The sequence below is a fragment of the Trichosurus vulpecula genome, chromosome 9 (genome assembly GCF_011100635.1).
Source record: "Trichosurus vulpecula isolate mTriVul1 chromosome 9, mTriVul1.pri, whole genome shotgun sequence".
Classification (NCBI taxonomy): Eukaryota; Metazoa; Chordata; class Mammalia; order Diprotodontia; family Phalangeridae; genus Trichosurus; species Trichosurus vulpecula.
This window is the reverse complement of record NC_050581.1, coordinates 182,018,729-182,042,121: the sequence shown is the minus strand read 5'-3', so window position 1 is coordinate 182,042,121 and position 23,393 is coordinate 182,018,729.

Sequence of the window (23,393 nt, the reverse complement as noted above, 5' to 3'; positions counted from 1 at the left end):
GAGTGCCTTCCAGGCATGGTGGTGAGCCAGTACAAAGGGATGGAGGTGCCACAGGTGAACAACAGCATGGACCACAGTACGAGAGAAGGGGGTAATGGGCAATAAGAATGGAAAGGTAGGTTTGGGGCCAGGTTGCAAGAATTTCTAATCAAGGTAAAAAACATATTCTAATTTTTTAAATTACTGATAAAGGCAGCAGCGATCATTCAATGGAAAAGACCAAGAAGAAACAGAATTGAGGACACGTATCACAGATATATGTGTGTGTGTGTGTGTGTGTGTGTGTGTGTGAAATAATAGGAAAGCATGTAATGAGGCACTTGTTGACAGAGGTGTTAAAAATGTTAGGCTGCTTCACCTGGAATTGTCAAAATCTGTATTTGCACATCCAGTTTACATTGATTGGGTTCAAAAATTTCATTTCATGGTGATAATAAATGGGTCTGAAATTAACATTCTTTCCAGGCACAGCTGAGCGCTGGAGGAGGCTTTCCAAGGTGCTGTTAACATGCAGAGAGTGAAGCCTTTTGCTGGTAACTGACTTTGTAACACGCCCTCATGGCGTTAACAGAACTCATTTTTACACCTCTCAGAAAGAGAAGGGGGCTAAGACGATGCCAAGACTTGGATAGCAAAAGGAGTTTTGAGCCAGAAGGACTTTAGGAATTATTCAGATCAACTCTTCTTCCGGAGACTTGGAATCTAAGAATCAGAGGGGTCAAGTGACTTGTCTGAGGTTACCCAGAGAAATAGTAGCAGCAAAGATGGGAACCTGGGTCTTTTGACTGCAAGTTCAGTGTTCTTTATGACATATACTTGTAAAGTCAGTTGAGTTCTCTTGGTAGATTTTTGCTGTTGGTATTGCTAGATACCTGCAATTTAGTTGGGGGAAAAGATCTCCAGGTGGCGAAACTCTTTGTGATACATCACCTTGTTGGAGATAGTGATAGAGGAGAATAGGCAGCTTGAGTTAGCTAATATAGCACCCCCTAGTGTTGATAGGTGATCATTGCATAACAAACCTGTGAGGTAAGCAAGGCAGGTAAGGGTTATTATCCCCAGCTAGACCACAAGCTACTTCTAGGGGTCTTCTCCACTTTTGCTTTTGTATTCTGCCCTAGCACAGTGTTTGGCCATAAATCCCTTTTGATTGATCTTAAGATAAGGAAACTGAAGCACAGATAAGGTAGGTGACTGACCCAAGGATAGATAGTATTGGAGTGGCAGAGCCATCACTAAGTCACAAAACTCCTAATTCCTACTCCAGCGTTCTAGCCACTTTACAACATACTGGTTAGACTGGATGGCTGCTGAGCTCCCTCCAGCTTCAGAATATGATCCCACACTCAATGTCTCCATTTCCTAATCGCACGTTTACTCCATTACCTATGACTGCCTGCCTTCTGTTCCATCACTCTCCCAGTAGCCCTGGAAAGAATCCCACACATTTGGATGTCAGCACCTTGAGGCAAATCCCTTTTTGTTCCTTGATAGTTACAGCTCTGATACTCAGTCTGGACTAAAGAACATGTGCTGCCATTTAGGGCTATTCCTACCTATAAGGAGAACAAGGTTTCCATCAAACATGAAAGTGCCTAGTATATTATTGGTCTCCATAGGAAAATGGCTCAAAAACATCCATAATGACACTCCCAAGACCATACCTTAGAGCTTCTGCCTTAGGAGCCCATGATCAAATGTGAGATCTCATTGACCTTCTCTTCTAATGTTCATCTTTATAAGAATTATAACTCTTTAGAGCTCAAAGAGACCTTGGCATTCATCTAATTGATCCTTTCATTCTAAAGTTATGGAAACTGGGCCCCAACAGGTCAATGCCTTGCCCAAGGTCATGCAGCTCGGTGATGCCATGGAGTCAGGAAGACTCATCTTCATGAGTTCAAATCCTTAATTTGCAGGACCCTGGGCAAGTCACTTCAGCCTGCTTGCCTCAGTTTCCTTATGTATAAAATGAGCTGGGGAAGGAAATGGCAAACCACTCCAGTATCTCTGCCAAGAAAATGTCAAATGGGGTCATGAAGAGTCAATTGTGAGGGTGAGAAATAAACAATTGAAAATGACTGAACAACAACAACCAAGGCTGTGCCTGTTCCTAATGTAGTAATCTTCCTTCAACAGAGAAGCAGTGTGTTAGAATCCCACAAGCTCAAGTTCTATGCTTACCAGAGTGTCTGGTGTGTAGTAAGTGCCCAATTCATTCATTGAAGGATGAAAAAGACTTCATTAGGCAGAGATGGGAATGGAGGGCATTATCGGCAAAGGGGATGGGTGTCAAAGGACATGGATTCAGATCCCAGTTCTTCTACCTACCAGCTATGTGACCTTGGACAAATCATTCCACTATTCTCTGCCTCAGTTTCTTCATATGTAAGATAAAAACTTGATGTCTTTAAAGACTCTCCCAGGACTAGGGTCCTTTGCCCCATCTCTGTGCCTTTGTGAATTCCCATTATGTAATAAAGAGTAAGCAAAGCCACAGCACCAGTCTATCTCCTCCTTTTGGTTCACTCCACTTACATTTTAAATCCCAGAGCTCATTGCACCCCTTTGTCCTTTACCCATACATTTATCCTGCATTTGCTGAGTACTTTCTTTGACCAAGGCCCTATGCCAGACACAGAGGAAGATGTAAAGATAAATAAAACGCAGTCTTTTCCTTCATGGACAATTTTAGTCTTATAGAGGGGATAACATATGTTCACAAAGATCCATAATACAAGGTAGAGCATGAGTTATGTACTAGAGAAGGTGCAACAAAATCTTGTGAGTTCAGGGGAAAGAAGGGGAAATCAGGGAAGTCTTCCTAGAGGAGTTGGTATTATAGTATTGCATTGACGTCCTCTACATCTAGCCTGCCACAGACCCCTAGAGCGCAGCACTCTGGCTCTCTTCATGCTCTGCCATCTCTTTGTACCCTTATCCCCAGACCATGTACTCCAGCTCACACCCTCACTCCAGCTCTGGAGTGTACTGGGTACAGTAAGAAAATTGACACTGTCATTCCTGAAAATGGCATGTTAATCAATCATCCTGTGGTGCTGTTCACCATCCCTGTGACTTTTCACACCAAAAGACCTTTCCCTAGCCAACATTCTCTGACATGTGTGGTTTTTCCCCTATTAGAATGTAAACTCCTTAAAGTTAGGAAATGTTTTGCTTTTTGTATTTGTGCAGTGAAACAGTTAAGTGGTTTTAATAGCTAGAATCCTGGAGCTAGGGTCAGAAAGACCCAAGTTCAAATCCTTTCTCGGACACTTACTAGCTGTGTGACTCTGGTTAGGTCACCTAACCTCTTAGAGGCTCAGCTTCCTTCTCCATAAAATGAAGATAATTCCTAAAGCACACATCCAACCATGTCACCCCTTTACTCAATAAACTCCAATTTATCACCTCCAGGATCAAATACAAAATCCTGTGCTTGGCATTCAAAGCCCTGCATAACCCTGCCCTTTCCTATCTTTCCAATCTTCTGACATCTTACTCTTGACAGGTACTCTTTGATCTAGTGACATTGGACCCTGCATCTCTCGGCTTTGACTCTTTTCTCTCTGTGTCTCCCATGCCTGGAATGCTCTCCCTTCTCCCACCTCCTGGTTTCTCTGGATTCCTTCAAGTCCCAGATAAATTCCCATCTTCTACAAGAATCCTTTCCCAGCTCTTCTTAATTCTAGTGCTTCCCCTCTCTTAGTTACTCCCTATTTATCCTGTACCTAGCTTGTTTACGTATGTTTGTTTGCATGGTATCTACCCTGTCAGATTGGGAGCTCCTTAACAGAGGGGACTCTTTCGCCTCTTCTTGTATCCCCAGGGCTTAATGCAGAGGCTGGCACATAGTAGCCACTTAATAAACGTTTAATGACTGCTTGGCCAATGAGAATACCTATCTTTACAGGGTGGTTGTACCAAATGAAATAACATTTTAAAATGCGATATGAACATTAGCTATTGTTACCTCTACTGCTTAGCAAAGTGCCTGGCACACAAGTGCTTAATAAACACATTTTTCTTTCATTCATTGAAGGATGAATAGGACTTCATTAGGCAGAGATGGGAAGCAAAGACATTACAGGCATGGGGGAAAAGCAAAGCGAAAAGGACAACATATCAGGTGTTGAGGGTATGATGAGAAATCTACTTTGGCTGCAGTGCCTTGCACATAGTAGGCTCTTAATAAATGTCAACAACAACAACAAATATCTGCTTAATTGAATATACTTGAATCCATTGGAGCATATGTGAAGGGGAGCACTGTATAACAAAGTAGTGGAAAGGTATCTTAGAGGCAAATTGTGCAGCACCTTGAATGCCAGGCTAAGGAGATTGTGTTTTATCATACAACCAGTGGTTGAGGAGACTCTGAAGGTTTTTGAATATGGAAGTTACATGATATGAGTTGAACATTAGGAAGATTTATCTGGTGGCTGTTTGTTGAATAGATTAAAGGAAAGTGAGAGAGATTGGAGGCAGGGAGACTGGTTAGGAGGCTATTGAATTCATCCAGGCAAGAGGTAATGAGGGCCTGAATTATGTTGGGAACAATGGAACTAAGAGGGTGGGCAGTGGGTAAGATAGGAGAAAAATTGTGGAGGCAGAATTGCTGGGACTTGATGTCAGCTCCACTCTCAGGGGTGAAGGAGATGGATGCGTCAAAGACGACCCTGAGGTTTTGAGCATGGGTACCTGGAAGAGTGATGGTGTCATTAACAGAAATGGAGAAGTCAGAAGGAATAATGGGCTTTGGGGGATAACCAGGCCACACCGCTGGCACAGGTACAACAAATCAACAGAAACCCTACTGGCTGAGCTGGTGGCAGCAACTGCCAGGGGGTTAGCTGCGCTCTGGGCATGTAAATCTAGCCACTAGCAGCAAAAGACCCTCCATCTTGATCCTACTAGGAAGTTATCCAAGTACCTTAAGCTCTCTGACCCTCAACTTCCTATCTATGAAATGAGAGAGAAGTCTAGATTGCTACCCAGCTCTTTTCTATCTCCCAATCTATGAGCCCATGACTGATTCTTTGTCTTAATGCTGTTCTAGCCCTCTGGATCTCTCTTACTGAACACTGACTCTGTTTAGCCCCTCAGCCCCAACATTTTTCATCCTTATGGATCCCTGGGTGTATTTCATGTTCTGTAAAGATTCTCCTTTGACACTCAGCCAACACTTTCCAAGCTGTCATGCGGCATTTTGGCAATTCAACTAGTCTGCCATGGAGAAAAAGAGTTGAGTTCTACTTGGGCCATTTTAGACTCAAAATGCCAGCAAGAAAAACTAATGGAGAGGTCCAGTACTCAGCTGGAAATATATATCTAGATGTCCATGTAGAAATAGACTTGGGATTCATATTCATGGAAATTACAAACAGAAGAGAAGAGAATCCAAAGACAGAGAATACATTAAAGTCAATTTAGGGGAAAGCAGCAGAAATAGGAGCCAGAAAAAAATTTAAAAGAAGCTCTAGTCAGAGAAGGAGGAGAACCAGGAGAACGGATGCCACAGAAACCAAAGTGGAGGAGTGTTTTCAGGATAAAGTGTGGTCAACAATTTTGAGGATAAAATGAGAAAAGGGTGCTAAATTCAGTGACTGAGGATCATTTGTGGCCTTTAAGAGATCAAGACATTCAAACTACAGTCAAGTGGTGAGATTCAAAGCCAGACTACAACAGACAAAGGAGTGACTGGGGGATGGTTAGAAAGGGGAGGCATTGAGGGGAGTACCAAAACTGTTGAGATGGAAGAGACCCCAGAGTTCATGTAGTTCAACCACCTCCTTTTTTTAATGTGACCACAGAAGCTAAGCAACTTGCTTAAGGTCATAAAGACAGCAAATGTCAAAGACAGGATTCAAAAAGACTCAAAAGAACTTTTCAGTTATAGCAACTCCAGAAGAAAAAAAAATCTGGTAATTTATAGAAGAGTTTCAATCTATATCAGTGGAAAGAGTAGCCACACCAGTGGAATTCCTTGGATTGTTGATATGTCAGAGTCCTATTCAGCTCAAAAGGATCTGGGGCTTTTCAGTGGATTGCCAGCTCAATATGAGTATGACATGGTGGCCACAAAAGATAAAGCAATCTTGGGCTGTTAATGGAGGTAGTGTCTAAGACTAAGGAGGCGATCATCTCATTGGGCTCTGGCCCAGTTAGACCACATCTTGGGTATTGAATTCTCTTCTGTTAGAGACTGCTACAGCATCTACTCTTAGAGTTGCTGTGAAAATCAAATGAGATATGTTTGTGAAGTGCTTAGCACAGAGTCTGGCACAGACGTTAGATAAATGTTTACTACCTTCTCTTCTTCCCCTTTATAACCACAGTGTAGGAAGGGCATTAATAAGGTAAAGAAAGCCAGAAGAAAGCAATGATAAGTGCTTGACAGGATCCTAGACCCCAGATTTAGAGCTGGTCCATCGAGTACAATCTTCTTACCTTACAGATAAGGAAATTGAGGCCGACTAAGGCGAAAAATCGTGTCCAGGGTTGCACATTTGGTGTCTGATCTAGGATTCAAATTGACATGTTTCCAACTCTAAATCCAGCCCTCTCTCCCACTACACCACCTGGCTCCCTCTAATAAATCTTTGTTGAGTGTTGATGGAATGACTGACCCTCTAAACCATTCTAAGACCTAATTGTGGGCTTTCTAGGCACAGGGCAGATAGGTGGGGTGAATTCTTGCCTTTCAGTTCCCTCCAACCACTCTATATGAGGGAAACTATTCTCCACCTACACTCCTGGCAAGCCCTTCAGGTTTCTCTTGGGTTTTTTTCTGGGTCTTTGCAGACACAGCATGGCTTCCAAGTTGCTTATGTGACAGTTCCCAAGTCTTCAGAGACTCTAAACTTAGCTGCTACATGTGGGAAGCCCAGCAGCTCCCAAAAATGCCCACCATGTACAGGACAGCTAATGAGGAGCAAAACAGCAAGGAACACAATGGAATTATTCCCAGTTTAAAAGGAGACATATGAAGGGCCCAGAAAAAGTTGGGCTTTTCAATAAGAATAATTATTCACATAAAAGCTGGTGCCTTAAAAAGAAGGGCTTCACAATCAAAACTGGAAGAAGTGGCAAAGCCCGATCTTCCAAAATGAGTTCAGGCAAGTAGGTATTTTACAGGAGAGTTAGAACCTCATGAAGGATTTAGAGCAACTCACAGACCCAATGGAAAAAGAGGAAATGAGACAGCTTGGAAGAACCATTAAACTGCAAACCCAGGCTCTCTACAGGAGCTCAGAGACCCTCTGCTGAGGAAAAGAAAAGCTTCCCATGGAGTCAGGAGAAAGTTATTCCTGCTTCAGCAAACATTCCCAGCCAGGATAAGGTTCTCTTTGCAGTAATGAGAGAGATATGAGCTTCCTGCCAGCTCAGTGACTCACAGCTCTTGCCTCTACCTTTGAGAAAAGCAATGGAGAGAGAATATCTGACCTGTCACAAGAAAAAGAAAGAAATCTGAGGGAGACATTTGTATTCATTAATCAAGCAATTAAGCAGCATTTATTAAGAACCTACTATGTATGTCAGGCAGTGTGCTAGGTGCTGAGGATACAAAGACAAACAGTTCTTACCCTCAGAAAGCTTACATTCTATAGGGAGGGACAACATGCACACATAAGAGTTTATCTCAGAATAAGTACATATGAAATGTATTTTTATATTAATTTAATTATACCTATTAGTTATTTTTAACATTTATTTTTTATTTCAAGTTCCAAATTCTCTCCCTTTAGCCCCTTACCCACAATCAAGAAGGCAAGCAATATGACACCCATTATATATGTGAAGTTATGCAAAATATAGTTCCACATTAGCCATGTTGCCAAAATAAGGTAAGAAAAAATACAGAAAGTGGGGGGAAATGCTTCAGTCTGCCCTCACAGTTCATCAGTTCTGTCTCTCTGGAGGGGCAGAATATTTTTCGTCATGAGTCCTTTGGAATTATCATGCATCATTGTATTGATCAGAGTAACTAAGTCTTTTATAGTTGATCATTGTTACAGTACTGATGTTACTGTGTACAATGTCTTCTGGTTCTGCTCATTTCACTTTGCATCAGTTCATATAAGTCTTACTAGATTTTTCTGAAGTCATTGTCATTTCTTATAGTACAATAGTATTCCATCCCAGTCATTTATATATTTGTTTAAGACCAAACTTGTCATTTCACTGGTATAGGGAACTCCCAATGAAGAAATCACATCTACCAATGTGGGACAACAACTCTTATAAATTATCACCTTAGAAGGCTACCTGGGGCACTGAGAGTTAACTGGCTTCACAGCTAGTCTGTGCCAGAGGTAGAACTCAATTCCATTTTCTTGACTCTGAAGTCATCAAACTATGGGATATTGCTTCCCATGCAAAACATGTACAAGGCAAACACAAGGTAATTTTTGGAGGGAAACATTAGTAGCTGGGAGGAAGGAGGTGGGATTAGCAAAGGGTTCATGTAGGAGTTGTCACCTGAGTTGAGCTTTGAAGAAAATTAGAAAATCTAAGAAAAATGGCAGTAATGAGTTCCAGGCATAGTAGTGGTGGTGGTGGTGGGGTGGGGGATAAGACCCTGTCTTCTTTTCAGCAACGACAATACTAAAAGGGAAGCATCCCAACACTCCTCCATCTCTGACTCCTACCCCACCCCATCCTCAGGAGAACAGCTCGATTTTCTATTTGTTTCTATATGTTCCGGGTGCTTACAAGGGGAAGGAAAACACTTTTTGGTATTGCTGTTGACCCAAAATGTGGATAAGCAAATTAGAATGTAATTTAATAACCAGAGATCATAGCATTGTAGATTTAAAAGTTGAAATTACCTTAGAGGTCATCTCATCTAACTCCCTGATTTTATGGAAGAGAAAACTAAACCAAGACTAAGACTGTTAAATGATTTGTTCAAGGTCATGTGGTTGGTAAATGCCGTAAGTGGAATTCAAACCCAAGTGTTCTGACTCCAATCTAACAGTTTTTCTACTGCACCACAATGGTCTATGTGACCTACACTGTCAGATATGGTCACTGAGGTGATTGGTTTTAACTTTTTTCTTTGTTATAATGAAAGACCTTCTGCAAAGAGAGTAGAAGTGGATATGGGCTATATCCAGAAATGACATAAAAGCAAATGCAACAAAATGTGTATTGGAAAAGAACCCATACAACCAAATGGTCAATGGTAAGCGATTTAAAGTAGCTCTATCACCAGGTCCCATTATTTAGTTTCATGTTCTCTGGGCATACAAAGGTGAGTTTCCATTTTCGTACATGGAATTTACCTAGCAAAAGCTAGGTGGTATCATCAATAGAGCATTGGGCTTGACATCAGGAAGACCTAAGTGCAAATCCTGCCTGCCTCAGACACTTACTAGCTGTGTTACACAGGCAAGTCATTTAACTTCTGTCTGCCTCAGTTTCCCTAATTGTAAAATGAGGATAATAATAGCACTTCTCTCACAGGGTTATTGTGAGGATCAAGTGATCTGGAAATCTTAGAGTGTTAGATGATGCTCTTTCCAGGATTAATGATAGAACGTAGAAAACAAGAGTCACAAGAGCAGAAGAATCTTAAAATCACTGAATGTCGTAGCTAGAAAAGATTTCAGGGGCTGTTAAGTCCAGCCTACTGCTGAAAAAGAATCCCCTTACAACGTGTTTGACAAGGGGGTATCCAGCCCCAATCCAGTGAAGAGAAACTAACATCCTCCGGGGCAGGTCATTCCATGATTGAACAGCTATAATTGTTAGGAAGGTTTTCCTGATGTCAAGCCTAGATTGCCTTTCGGAGATTTGACACTTTGTTCTTCTTTCTTCCCTCTGGGACCAAGAAGAGCAAGCCTTTTGCAAATGAGAGCTAAGTCTAATACCCAAGGACAACTCCCAACTCTCCTCTCCACCACTGCCTCCATACATAAAGTATTTTTTCCTCTAAGCAAAACAACCCATTTCTTATGTAGCAGATTCTTACATGGCACGATTTCAAGAACATTCAGTAACTCAATAGACATTTATTAAAAGGGTGGATGGGTTGCTGTTACAATAGGTACCTGTAATGATAGGTAGCGGTGCTAAGCACTGGGGATATAAAAGGAAGGTAAAGGGGGTAAATAGTAAAGCAAACAAACAAACCTAAAAGCCCCTGCCCTCAGGAAGCTCACAGTCTAATGGGGGAGCGAACTTGCAAACAATTATGTACAGACTCCATACAGGATAAATTGGAAAGCACAGATAGAAGAAAGGCATTAGAATTAAAGGGAATTGGGAAAGGCTTCCAGTAGAAGGTGAGGTTTTAATAGGGATATGAAGGGAGCCAGGAGGTGGAGACGAGGAAGGAGAATTGTTTAGTCATTTTCAGTGGTGTCCAGCTCTTCTTGACCACATTTGGGATTTTCTTGGCAAAGATGCTGGAGCGATTTGCCATTTCCTTCTCCAGCTCATTTTACAGATGAGGAACTGAGGTAAACAGGGTTAAGTGACTTGCCCAGGATCACACAGCGAGTATCTGATTTCAGATGTGAACACAGGAGGATGAGTCTTCTTGATCCCCAGCCTAGTGCTCTATCCCCTGAGCCACCTAGCTGCTCATAGGAAGGGGAGCATTCCATGCATGGAGGACCAGTTCACCTGCTTCATGACATGCTTTAGATGGTCAATTAGAAGTCCTTCCTAAAATCTGTGCACAGACCTACATAGTATACTCCAGATGTGGTCTGACTAGGCTAGGGGTGTGGAGTGCTGTAAGCATAGTTGGGATGACCCATGCTGATGAGATCCTAACTCTGTAGAAGTTCTGAAACACAAGGTGTGCCTTCTTCTGTGTTCTGGTTACAGCCCCAAAATGTGCAGGACTCATCATTTCTGCAGGGCTGAGTTGGTGGCATTCCTGTTCATGCTTCTAAAATAAGGTCTTTCCAAGATGCTGAAATTCACCTGCATTGCTGTCTCCCTGTCATAGTTTCTTCCTAGACTGTCTTCAAAATGAAGAAACTTGAAAAGAATCATCTTAAAGAAAGTGAATACATGAGAAATTTTCTCTGTATTTCTTTGTATAATAACCAGGAAGTCTCAAGAATTTCTGCCCTTCACAGAAACTCACTTTCTCTCTCTCTCTCTCTCTCTCTCTCTCTCTCTCTCTCTCTCTCTCTCTCTCTCTCTCTCTATCTCTCTCTCTCTCTCTCCCTCCCTCCCTCCCTCCCTCCCTCTCTCTTTCTGTTTCTGTCTCTATCTGTGCCTGTCTCTGTCTCTTTGTCTCTGTCTCTTTCTTTCTCTGTGTCTCTCTGTCTGTCTGTCTGTCTCTGTCTCTCTCTGTCTTTCTCTCTCTGTCTCTGTCTCTCTCTGTCTCTCTCTCTTTCAGTCTGTCTCTCCCTCCCTTCATAGACATACACATATGTATTGTCAACCATTTACCAAAGGTTTGATCTAATGAAACAAACAGAATCAGTTCCCCCCCCCCAACCAAAGGTTTGTCCAAAGAACAAACAAAATAAAAACTTTGTTCAAGAACAAACAGAATGGGATTCACCTTACCAAAGGTTTGACCAAGGAACAAAAAAATAAATCAGTCTGTACATGTGCTATAACTTGCTTATTTATTCTCATTAAGCCCGACACTCATACATGCATAGGAGTCAGAAAATAATTCTGAACTCAGAGGTAAACAAGACCCTTTATACACTTACAGCAATCCCAACTCAGGATGCCTATGTCAACCAAAATTATAGTCTCCATATGTGTTAACTATAAGATGAGAAAGAAATTTCTTAATACAATAGATTGTCAATACAATGATATGAGAAGTGTCAAAGTGTCAACTGAAATTATAAACCCAGGATGTCTATACTTCTTTTATCACTAACACAACACTATACACACACACACACACACACACACACACACACACACACACACACATATATATATGTGTGTGTATATATATATATATGTGTGTATATATATATATATATATGTGTGTGTGTGTATATATATATATATATATATATATATATATATATATATATATATATATATATATGGAGAGTGAGAGAGAGAGAGAGAGAGAGAGAGAGAGAGAGAGAGAGAGAGAGAGTACAACATGTGTCCATAAAATACCAAGATAAGAAAAGTCCCATTATTCAAGATAGTATCCGGTTCTAGGCATCTTGTCTTGGACAGTCATAAACAGAATGCTCCTGATCAGCTTCATCCGGCCTTGTAGTTGCTGACACAGGAAGGAGCATTTTGAGTTCACTCAGAGAAAAGAGCAAAGCATGTCTGTTATGCCAGAGCACGTGAGGCATTATGGTAAGTTAAGCTCAGAGTGGGCCAAAAATGTCTTTTTCCTGATTGGCTAATCCAGGTTTTAGGGCTTTCTTAGGTCATAGGGGACTCAAAATGGTTCATAATATATATATATATATATATAAATGTATGTATGCACATGAGTGTATGTATGTGTATATATATATATGTGTGTGTGTGTGTGTATGTGTATATATATATATATATATATATATATATATATATATATATGTATTTGCACCACTCCAACCCTGAAAAATTTCAATTCAGCTTATTAAGCATTAAGAACCTACTAAAAGCCTATGCCTTCAGCAGAAGTGGAAGGTCTACAGATGTTACGTATTACATATGTTTTCAGACTTTTTTCAATCAGAGTTGTGCTGAGTTTTTTTTCCTTTCTAAAATATACTATTTGTCATACGGGATGGTTCTCCAGAAAGGGTAGAAGGAAACTTGGTATAACTATGTTGAAATGAAAAATATTAACAAAAACTTATTTTCAGAAAAAAAAGGAGCCTACTTTGTGGCAAGCACTGTGCTAAGTTCTAGAGATAAATAGATAAAGATTTAACATTCTTTGTCCTCAAAGAGCTTACATTCTACTGGGGAGATGCAACATGCCCAAAGATAAATAGAAACATTAACAATCGAAAGTAATAGTGACTAAAAATAAGGTTAATGAAATATTAACAAAATATGAACTAATATTAATCATTTAACGTAATTTGGGGGAACAGTGAGTAGCACTAACCACTAGAATGAGCCTCCTATCCTCCTAGGGTGGGTGGCACCTGAACTGAGCCTTGGGAATCCTAAAAGTTGATGGTGAGGAAACCATAAGAATCTATTAATTTCTCTGCTATTTCTGCCCTGTTAGTGTCTGATATGGATGGGAATGATGTCTCTGCTTGAGCCTCATTATTAGAACCCAGCTGACACATTGGGATAGCACTCAAGTGAGTCAACCAAGGAGCATTTATTGAATGCTTACTATGTGATAGGCATTATGCTAAGCTCTAGGGATACAAAAAATGCCCCCAAAAATGGCAAACCCTGCCTGCTCAAGCAGCTCACATTCTAATGAAAGATGATATGTAAGTACACATATACAGTTAAAATATGAAAAATCTCAGAGGAAAGGCACTTGAGGGCAAAGGACAGAACTCCAGAGTGTGACTGAATCAGATTAAAATGTAATTGGAAAATTTTAGCAAAATAAATGAAAATACAATACAACATAATATTAATTTGTGGTTTCGTAAGTCACAATGTGGCACCCCTTCTTCCCCATCCATTTCTATTTGAGTTTGACACCACTGATGTAGTCCAACTACCCACATTTTACAGATGCAGTTAGGTGGCACCGTAAATGGAGGTCAGAAAGCCCTCAGTTCAAATCTAACCTCAGACACTTATTACCTGGGTGACCCTGGGCGAGTCACTTAACATCTGCCTAACTCTGTTTTCTCAACTGTAAAATGCGGACAATGCCACCTATCTCCTAGGCTTGCTGTGATATTTGTAAAGTGTTTAGCACAGTGCCTGGCACATAGTAGGTAATTAATAAATTTTTGTTCCTTTACCCTTTACAGATGGGGAGATTGAGGCCCATATGTACCGAGGTCACATATGTAACAAAGCCACAATTTGACCCCAGTCCCTTCCAACTCTCAATCCTATGATCTACCTCTCAAAATTTCATTTCCTTCAAAACTCAGCTCAAACATTATCTTCTACATGAGGTCTTTCCTATTTCCACCTACTATCGATGCCTCTCAGCTCCCTAAGATGTTTTTATAATTATTTTGTGCATAATTGATATATTCTTATATACAGCAAACTATGTGACCCCCCTGGACCTTAGGCTCCTCACTTGCAAAATGGAGGAGTCAGAGTAGATGACCTCTGACACCCCTTTCGGCTCTAGGTCTGCGATCCTAGGAACCTATGTACACATGTTGCCTTCTCCCACCCATATGGAACATAAGCCCTTTGAGGACAGGAAATGTTTCCTTTTCAACTGTGCTGCTGGTGCCTAGGGCAGAATAGGCAATTGTTTGTTGACTGGCTGATTAAAAGGACAAATGGTCCCCAAATCAAAAGTCTGAAGCTCCCCCACCCCTCGAATTGGGCTGGACACAAACCCAAGTCATCTTGGCTCCCAGGCAATTGGTGGCATAACAAACTACTCTCCAAAGATCAGTCCAGCACAAGGTTGTTGCCTTTCCATCAGTCTCACTAAAAAAAAGAAACTGAGGTGAGAATTGTAAAAGGAGACTGAGGCTGGTGAGAAGAAAGACCACTTGGGGCTGACTCACTTCTGCTTACATTTCCATTCCATCTCCATCTTTATTTACCAGTATACCCACCCCCTCTTCTTTCAAGGCAGTGCTGAATAACGGTTTGTTGAAATGAATTGAAGAAACTTTTCAACGTATGACAACACCATCAATTATCCTTATATCATAAGACACAAGAAGTGACTAGTAGTAGTTAAAATCTATCTTCTATGGAAACATCCATCAGTATAGTGCCAATACAGAAGTTTGCAAATGAAATGTTCTCTAGAGAATCTATATAATTGAATGTAACCAGAATCTTAGAGAGGCTGCAGGGGATAGTGGTAGAAGGTTGGCCACCGGGGCCAGGAATACCTGGGTTCAGATGCTGTCTCTGACACACAAGAGCTGTGTAACTATGGACAAGCCACTCCCAGGCAAATCTCTAACACAGAAGAGTTTTTGAGCTGCATTATCAAAAGGAGTTTCTCCCCCTTTGAGTTCTGTATAAATTAAATTCCAAATCTGCACAGAAAGAAGAAAGCCCACCAATTTTGGTATTAGGGTTGTAGAATTAGATGAATCCCTTGGAAGTGTCCCAATCCCTACATGGCTGAAAATCAATGCCATATCTAAATTTTACATCTAATTCTTCTCATCTACTACCATGATAAAATAATCTGGAGTCAAAGGACCTAGGTTCAAATCCTGGATTGACTCTAATCCCCCTAATAGTAATCATTCAGTCTTTATTTGATAACTTCCAGAAGCCCCCACTGCACAAGGCATCCCATTCCACTTCTATACACAGAAGGTTTTCCTTCCTTCAAGCCTAAATGTGTTTCTTCATAACTTGTATCACTGACCCTGGTTGTGACCAAACACATCTAATCTCTCTTCTACAATTACTTCTTTCAAGCACTTGAAGACAGCAATCATGTCCCTGTTGAGTTTCCTCTTCCTCAGGCTAACCATCCTCAAGCGGCCTTGCATAGCATGAACTTGGACCATTCCCTACCTTGTTTTTCCTCCTCTGGACATGCTTATGCTTATTTTCCTTTTCCCAAAAAGTGCTATCCAGAACTGGAGATGATACTTTTGTTGCTCATTCCATTTACATTGAAGTAGTCACTGTATATATTGTTTTCCTGATTTTGTTGACTTAATCTACATCAATTCAAATAAGTCTTCCGATGCTTCTCTGTATCCATCATATTCACTGTATCTTCTGACAGTAATGATCTATTATATTTATAATACCACAACTTATTTAAGCCACTCCCCAATTAGGGGTGTCATCTTTGCTTTCAATTCTTTGCAAAGTGTTTCTAGAAATCATTTGGTGTAAATGGGGCCAGTCATTTTTGGCCATTGACCTCTTCACGGTATGTGCCTAGGAATGGAATCTCTGGGTCAAAGGGTGTGGACATTTATTTAGTCACTCTTTTTGACTAAATCCAAATTGCTTTGAAGAATGCTTATACCAATTCATGGTGCTTTAATGTACATGTATCTATCTTTTTACTACCTCTCCAACATTGACTATTCCAAGCTATTGACATCTGCCAATTTTATGCCACCTCTTTCATGGGAGTCTATTAAGTAATATACTGCAGCCTACTTACACTGACCGTTTCTCTTTTGCCACCCGAAATTTTGAAATATTTACACATATCATTTGGGACAAAGCAGAGTGAGGGGTTCAAGACCTGTGATTATATTGGGGTAGAAATCTCCCAGTGGGAACTGGCCTCTATCAATACTGATCATCAAATATGCAAACGAAATTCAGTTTTATGCTGAGAGTGATAATCCAAAGCACTTTTATGATACCACAACTTATATTCTTAGAGAAATAACTTTACCAGCAAGAATTTGTGACTTACCCAAGATCGCATGGCCAGAGTATATTATATGGGAGAACTTGAACCCAAGTCATCCTGACTCAGAGGTAAGCCTTCTATCTACTATGGAAGATTGTCTCTCTCTCTACACACACACACACACCATGAAATTCAAACCTCCATCAGAGATATGGATACATGCTTATATAGTAGTCGATAATCTAACCAAATGGTTTTCTTTGACACATGGACAACACACAGACTTTTGGGAAAAGAAAGTGAACGTAAACAGAGTTCATTATTTTTTCATTTCTCTTACTGGGGACGTTCGGTACTATACAGATATGTAGGCATATGTTTGTTAGCCTCAGGAATGGCAAAGCAAAAACAAATATAATTTATCACTTTGTCAAGCGTAATGACTAGCATTTCAATGTGCCATCGGCCCCAGATGAGGACATGAACAACTGCTTAACTAATAATCTTTAGATTGGTAACAGAAAGAGCAATACTGAAACGAAGTGCCTATGCTGTTGGTCATTAGACGGTAGTCAGCTTTCAAGTGAGTCCACAAGAATTTATTGGGTTCCAGGTAATGGGTTTATAGAAAAGCTAACACACTGTTCCCACCCTCCAGGAGCTCACCTTCTCATGGAAGAGACAACAGAAGAACAATTGTGTATATTGAAGATGGATGCAGTGCAAATGGGGGGTTGGGAATCATCTCTGAGTGGAGGCACTGGCAAGAAGGGAAAACAAAAAAGGGCTCCAGCAGAAGGTATGATTTGAGCCATAACAATGAATCTAGCTTTGAATGAAAAGATGTGAGTGCCAACACTCACTGACATATGAGGCTCTTCTAGTAAGATACTTTGAACAAAAATCAGCCACACACGTACACACCCGCGTGCACACACACACACACACACACACACACACACACCTCTTTATTTTGTAGAACCAATAATTTCTCCTCAGCTTTTCTTGGAGTGTCTAGATGGTGTAGTGGATAGAGAGAGCACTGGGCCTGGAGTCAGGAAGACCTGCGTTCAAATCTGACCTCAGACATTTACTAGCTGCATGACCCTGGGTAAGTTGCTTCACCCTGTTTGCCTCAGTTTCCTCATCTGTAAAATGAGCTGGAGGAGAAAATGGCAAACCACTCCAGTATCTTTGGCAAGAAAACCCCAAATGGGGTCACCAAGAGTCAGACATGACTGAACAACAATCAATCATTTTCCAGAGAGTTTAAAAGACTTTCTCTAGGTCACAAAAGAAGTAAGCACCAGAGCTACAATTTGAACCCAGAATTTGATTCCAGTACCAGGCACCTCCTGCTCCATTGCACTGCCTCCCACTTAAGGAGAGAATGTCACTTGCAAGAGTGACGTCGCTCTACTTGGCTCCCAAAGAAAAGAACTATGAATCAAAGAGCCAGAGGTTACAAATGGGCCCACAAGAATAATAATAACAGGAGATTATTAATGCTTTATCGTGAAGAGTCAGACGTGACTGAAAATGACTGAAGGACAACTTTTCTTATTACACTTTCTTTACCCTCATCATATTATGACTCTGTGGATAGAAGTCTGGGCCTAGGATCAAACAGGTCTTCCTGCCTCGAACCTCTCTCCTCTCTAATCCGTTTTCCACAAAACTTCTAAATGAATACTTCTAAAGTCTATATCTGACCATGAAATCCCCCTGCTCCAGAAGCTTCAATGGTTCCCTTTGGCTTGTAGGATAGATAAATACAGGTATCTGTATCACATACTTAAATCCCTCCACAACCTGGCTCTAGTCTTACTGTGTATCACTCCCTTCAAACCTGACTGGGCCTCTTTCTGTTCCTCACACAAGCTCTTCCATTTGCCTTCTCTGTGCCTTCATAAGGAGTGTTAGTCCATCATCACCTTTTCCTCCTCGAATCCCGAGCTTCCTTCATTCCTCCAGCCAACTCCTACCCATGTAGGACCCTTCCTTATCCACCAATTGCCATTATCCTGCCCCCTCCAAAATTCCTTTGTATTTACTCGATTTACCATGCTCATGCCATCCCTCCCTCACCACCTTGTATTCATCCATCCTGCCTTTATTCCATATATATTTATATGTGCACATGCTGTCTCTGCCAATGGAACATAAGCTACTTGTGAGCAGGGAGTGTTTCCTCTTTGCATCCCCAAAATCCAATGCAGTTTCTGGTGCAGTTAATAAATGATTGTGGCTTGATTTGTTTTTGGTTGATTGATATGTGCATATGTTATTTTCTCCAAAAAGAACATAAGCTTCTTGAGGACAGGGACTATTTCATCTCTGTATTTAAATCCCTGATACCAAACACAAAGCCTTATACATAGTACGTAGCACATACTAGACTGTTATAGCAGGTGTTGTGCATTGAATGATTGACATGCGCACATACACACACACACACACACACACACACATAGATATAAAGACATGGAAAATTCAGTAAAGCATCTGCTTTCATGAAAGGCCACAAATAAATCTCAACTAGAACACAGCATCCAGAACCCTCCCTTTTTTCATTAGCGATGGCACAGCCACAGCCAACAGAGAAAAGACAGCTGCCAAATGACCAGGTCCAGCAGCCAATGGGAGATCATTGAGCAAATGTCAGACGTAGAAGAGCAGAGAGTGGAGAACATTTGACAGCATTATTCCAAAAGGAGAAATCAGAAAGCCGAGTAAGCAACTCTTGACCTTTCAAAAGCAATTGGGAGGAAAATACATAGAAACAGCTCTGTGACCTTAATGAGGGAACACTGTAAGAAGAGAAATGGGCTATTTGTGCCCGTCTCAAAAGCATCAGATAATCTAAGCCCATTCTGGGCCATTCTCCGGAGAAGCAGAGAAGGGAAGCTATGGTTCAGGCCTGTGGGGCTTAGGAAAAACAAAGCAAGGCAGAAAAAGCACCGAGAAGTCCCCATCACCCCACCGAAAGCCCCCCAGGGAGCCCATGAACTGAAATCATTGTGGCTCTAGGTTCAGTCATTTTCCAGAAAACAAAAAGTTGCTTGGTGATTCTAAAAACTAACCTGGTTTTTCCTATGTCACTAAAATTTATTTTTTTAATTTATTTTTTTCAGGCAGCTAATTCACTACGTTGACTAAAATGATTCATTGTGGAGGCTGAATGAAGGAAGGAGAAAGCTGATAAAGGGGCCTCTCCAAAAAGGAACTGAGAGACCCAGAGGCCAAGGGGTTCCCCTATCACATTCAAGCAGAAACTGGATGGTCACTTGTCAATTTTATGATACAGGGATTTTTTTTCATTCAGTTATGGATTGGTCTAAGTCGCCTCTGAGGCCCCTTCCAACTCCATAATTCTGTAATTCTCCATTTATACCTGCAAAATGAAGGATGGATTTTCAGGTGACATGATAGTGGTCTTTAAGCATTTGGAGGGATTATAGGATGATGCATATGGAGCCAGAAAGGATCTCAAAGGCCATTTATTCAACCCTATTATTTTATAAGGACAGCTACATGGTGCTGTTGATAGAGTGCCAGACCTGGAGTTAGGAAGATCTGAGTTCAAATCTAGCCTCAGACACTTAAAAGCTGTTTGATCCTGGGCAAGTCACTTAATCCTGCTTTTCTCCGTCCCCTCATCTGTAAAAATCAGCTGGATAAGGAAATGGCAAACCACTCCAATATCTTTGGCAAGAAAACCCCAAATGGGGTCACCAAGAGTCAGACATGACTGAACAACAATCAATCATTTTCCAGAGAGTTTAAAAGACTTTCTCTAGGTTACAAAAGAAGTAAGCACCAGAGCTACAATTTGAACCCAGAACTTGATTTGAGATCCAAGCTCTTCCTGCTCCGTTGCACTGCCTTCCACCTAGGGGGAGAATGCCACTTGCAAGAGTGACATTGCTCCACTTGGCTCCCAAAGGAAAGAACCTGGAGTCAAAGGGCAAGAAGTTACAAATGGGCCCACAAGAATAATAATAATGGGAGACAATACTTCATTCTTTACTTACGTCATTCTTTTTGAATTTCACAGCAGCCCTGAGAGATATCATGGGACAGGTATCATGATCACTTCCCACCCATTAATGTTATCCCCAAATGGAAAGGGCTTCCTCAGGGCAGAATGGACCCTCCCCTTCAGGGAGGTCTTCCAGCTAGAGAACTCTGTGATTCTGTGAAGGGGGCGAGGCTGGAACCAGTGAGAGAAGGACAGTGGCTTGCCCCAGTCTTTGGAGAATTACTGTTGCTCCATACTATGTGCCTTTCATCATCAATTTCACAGGATTGTTTAGTATGCCAAGGGTGTCCATATTCTCATCTGCTACATTATCACAATGGCTTTCGTGGGGCCATTACAGTCTGCCATATCAATGATCTGTGGATTCTCTGAGTTTATAGGGTTGAATACACTTGCAAACAAGAATTTTTCCCCTCTATTCCATTACTTATTCCTCATTAGGCCTTTTACTTTTTTCCCCATTAACACAGTGATCAGCCCTTTCTCTTCCCCTGGAAATTACATCATATTCTTTTAAATGTGGACATGAAATATCCCTGCCCAGCCCTACTCCTGATCTATTTGAAAGCTCCCTAAGGGACAGAGACACTTCATGTTTTTTTTTTTTGTCTCCCTAATGCTTTGCACACAGTAGAAGCTTAATCAAGGTTTGTTTTATTTGGATCCTAGGACCACAGATTTAGAATTGGAAGAGGCCTCAAAGGCTATCTCACTTTACAGATGAACCGAAGCGATTTACTCACAATCCCACAGGTAATCATAACGTGTCGGGGTTCTTTCCACAACAGCACAGTAAATCGAACTGAATTGCATCCAACAAAAGAAAGCATTGCCCCAAGTATGTTTGAATAATACTCGAAGACTGCTGACCAAACCTCTCTACCAAAGAAGAGTTTCCCACTGCATCCTGAGTGTTCCCTTTAGCTCAGACAACTGAATGTCACCATCACAGTCTATGTTTTAATTCAAATACATAAATAAAAGAGAATTTAGGCCAAGTTTGGGGGGATGCTTCTTTAACATTCACCGTTTAGGGGAACTGATGTTGTAAGTTCCATGTACCTTAGTGGAAGGATTTGGATGCTTCTGAAAATTGTTTTGGTCACAGTGTTGGGTTTAAAAAAATACTAACATCCTCTTCTGATGCCTCATTGTGGCTTGTAGATAACCCTGGAGTCTCAAAGATCATGGCAGCAGAGTATAAGATAAGCTCTGACAGATCCCACCAAAACAGAAAGAATTTGAGTACAGATGTGGCAATGAATTTCATATGCGGCATGGAATGATATCTACATTTGGAGGAGCTCATAGCCAGGTTGGCTACAGGGGGGTTGACTCACAAAGACCATCCTCTAAAACATAGAGAGATTGTGATTTTTAAAAATTTTAAACATAGGAAGAAAATAGAATACTGCCTGTGCTGAAAGACCTGAGCATTTTTAGTTGACTTGCCTAACAGATGGAAAGACTTGTCTAATATGGAGGAGAGACAAGGAGGGATCACTAGGTACCTAGCAAACTGAAAATATCCTTGGCCACCTGTGGTATGCCAAGATTAGAACCCACAGATGCTGGATGCACAAAGGAAGAAACATGTAAGTAAATTTGATGACTGGAAGGATCCTCTAGGGAAGAAAAGGTGAATTTTTTCCTTCTGAGCAACTCTACCCTTATTGATTTTTTTAAAGACATCTACCTCCACACAGGCAAGCCCCCGTTTCATGCATCCCTCTGGACCATGACTGAAGAGCTCTCAATTCAATTCCCATCTCAACGACCACTTTGCCATCTGATCCTGGGCAAGCTGCCAAGATTCTCTGAGGCTCCTCTGTTCCTCTTTATAATGGGGAGCTTTATACCATTCCATTCAGTCAACCAACCAAAATATATTGAAAGTTTTTGTTTCTGTTTTTCTTTTTAACTGTGCTGCAAGTGGTCCCCAACCAGTTGAGTGGGAAGGCTTTCTTGGTAATGCTCAGAGCTGCTTGTGCTACTGACCCCTCTTTCCTTTGATAGTCAGCCACCATCCTTCTGACCTTTTCCCCTCTCCTCAACACTCCTCTCACTCAGGGATTTCACCAGGAATACTCTTACTCTGGAGGATTTCAAGGGATCTAGAAAAGGGAAAGCAGCCCCCGATCCCCCAAAGGTTGGAGATCTCTGGTCCACTCTGTGCCCAGCTCTTTACTTAGTGTACTGAAGAGTAAAACAGGTGCATAAGATAAAGTTGCGGCCCTCAGGATCCTTACAGTCTATTACCTTCAATCAATCAGTCAAGTAAGAATTTATTAAACTTACTACCTGTGTGACCTTGGGCAAGTCACTTAACCCCAACTGCCTTGCTAAAAAAAAAAAGAAGAATTTATTAAGCACCTACTGTGTTCCCAGTCATCACTGTGCCAAGTGCTCAGGATACAAAGACAAAACTCAACCATTCTATGTCCTCAAAGAGCTTATTATATTCTACTGGGGCAGGGAGGAACAACACACAATAACAATAGTTAGCATTTCTATAGAGTTGTAAGGTTTGCCAAGTACTTTATATATATGATCAAATGAGATAAAATATATGGTGTAGGTGCTATTATTATCCTCAAGCCCTTCCCAGGAAAGTTTCTTTAAAAAAAAAGAAATAAAATTATCTTACTCTAACAACTCTAGGTAAAGGAGTATGTCTTATACGATCCTAAAGAAAGTTAACAACTACAGATAGGGCAAAAGTAACTTCAGGCTAAGATGACCAAGGGACTTCCAAGACTATGCACTAAATTAGCCATTAGACACCCCACAGAAGACTAACAGGCCCCAGAGGTGTTAGAAACATGAATCTGGGAGCGCCAGCTTGTACAAAAGGCCTTACTCATGATCCCTCTCCCCGATTTGTTATGGCTTTCTCTCTCGCTTCTGCCATATTGTCTTCTATTGACTTGTTACATATTTTAT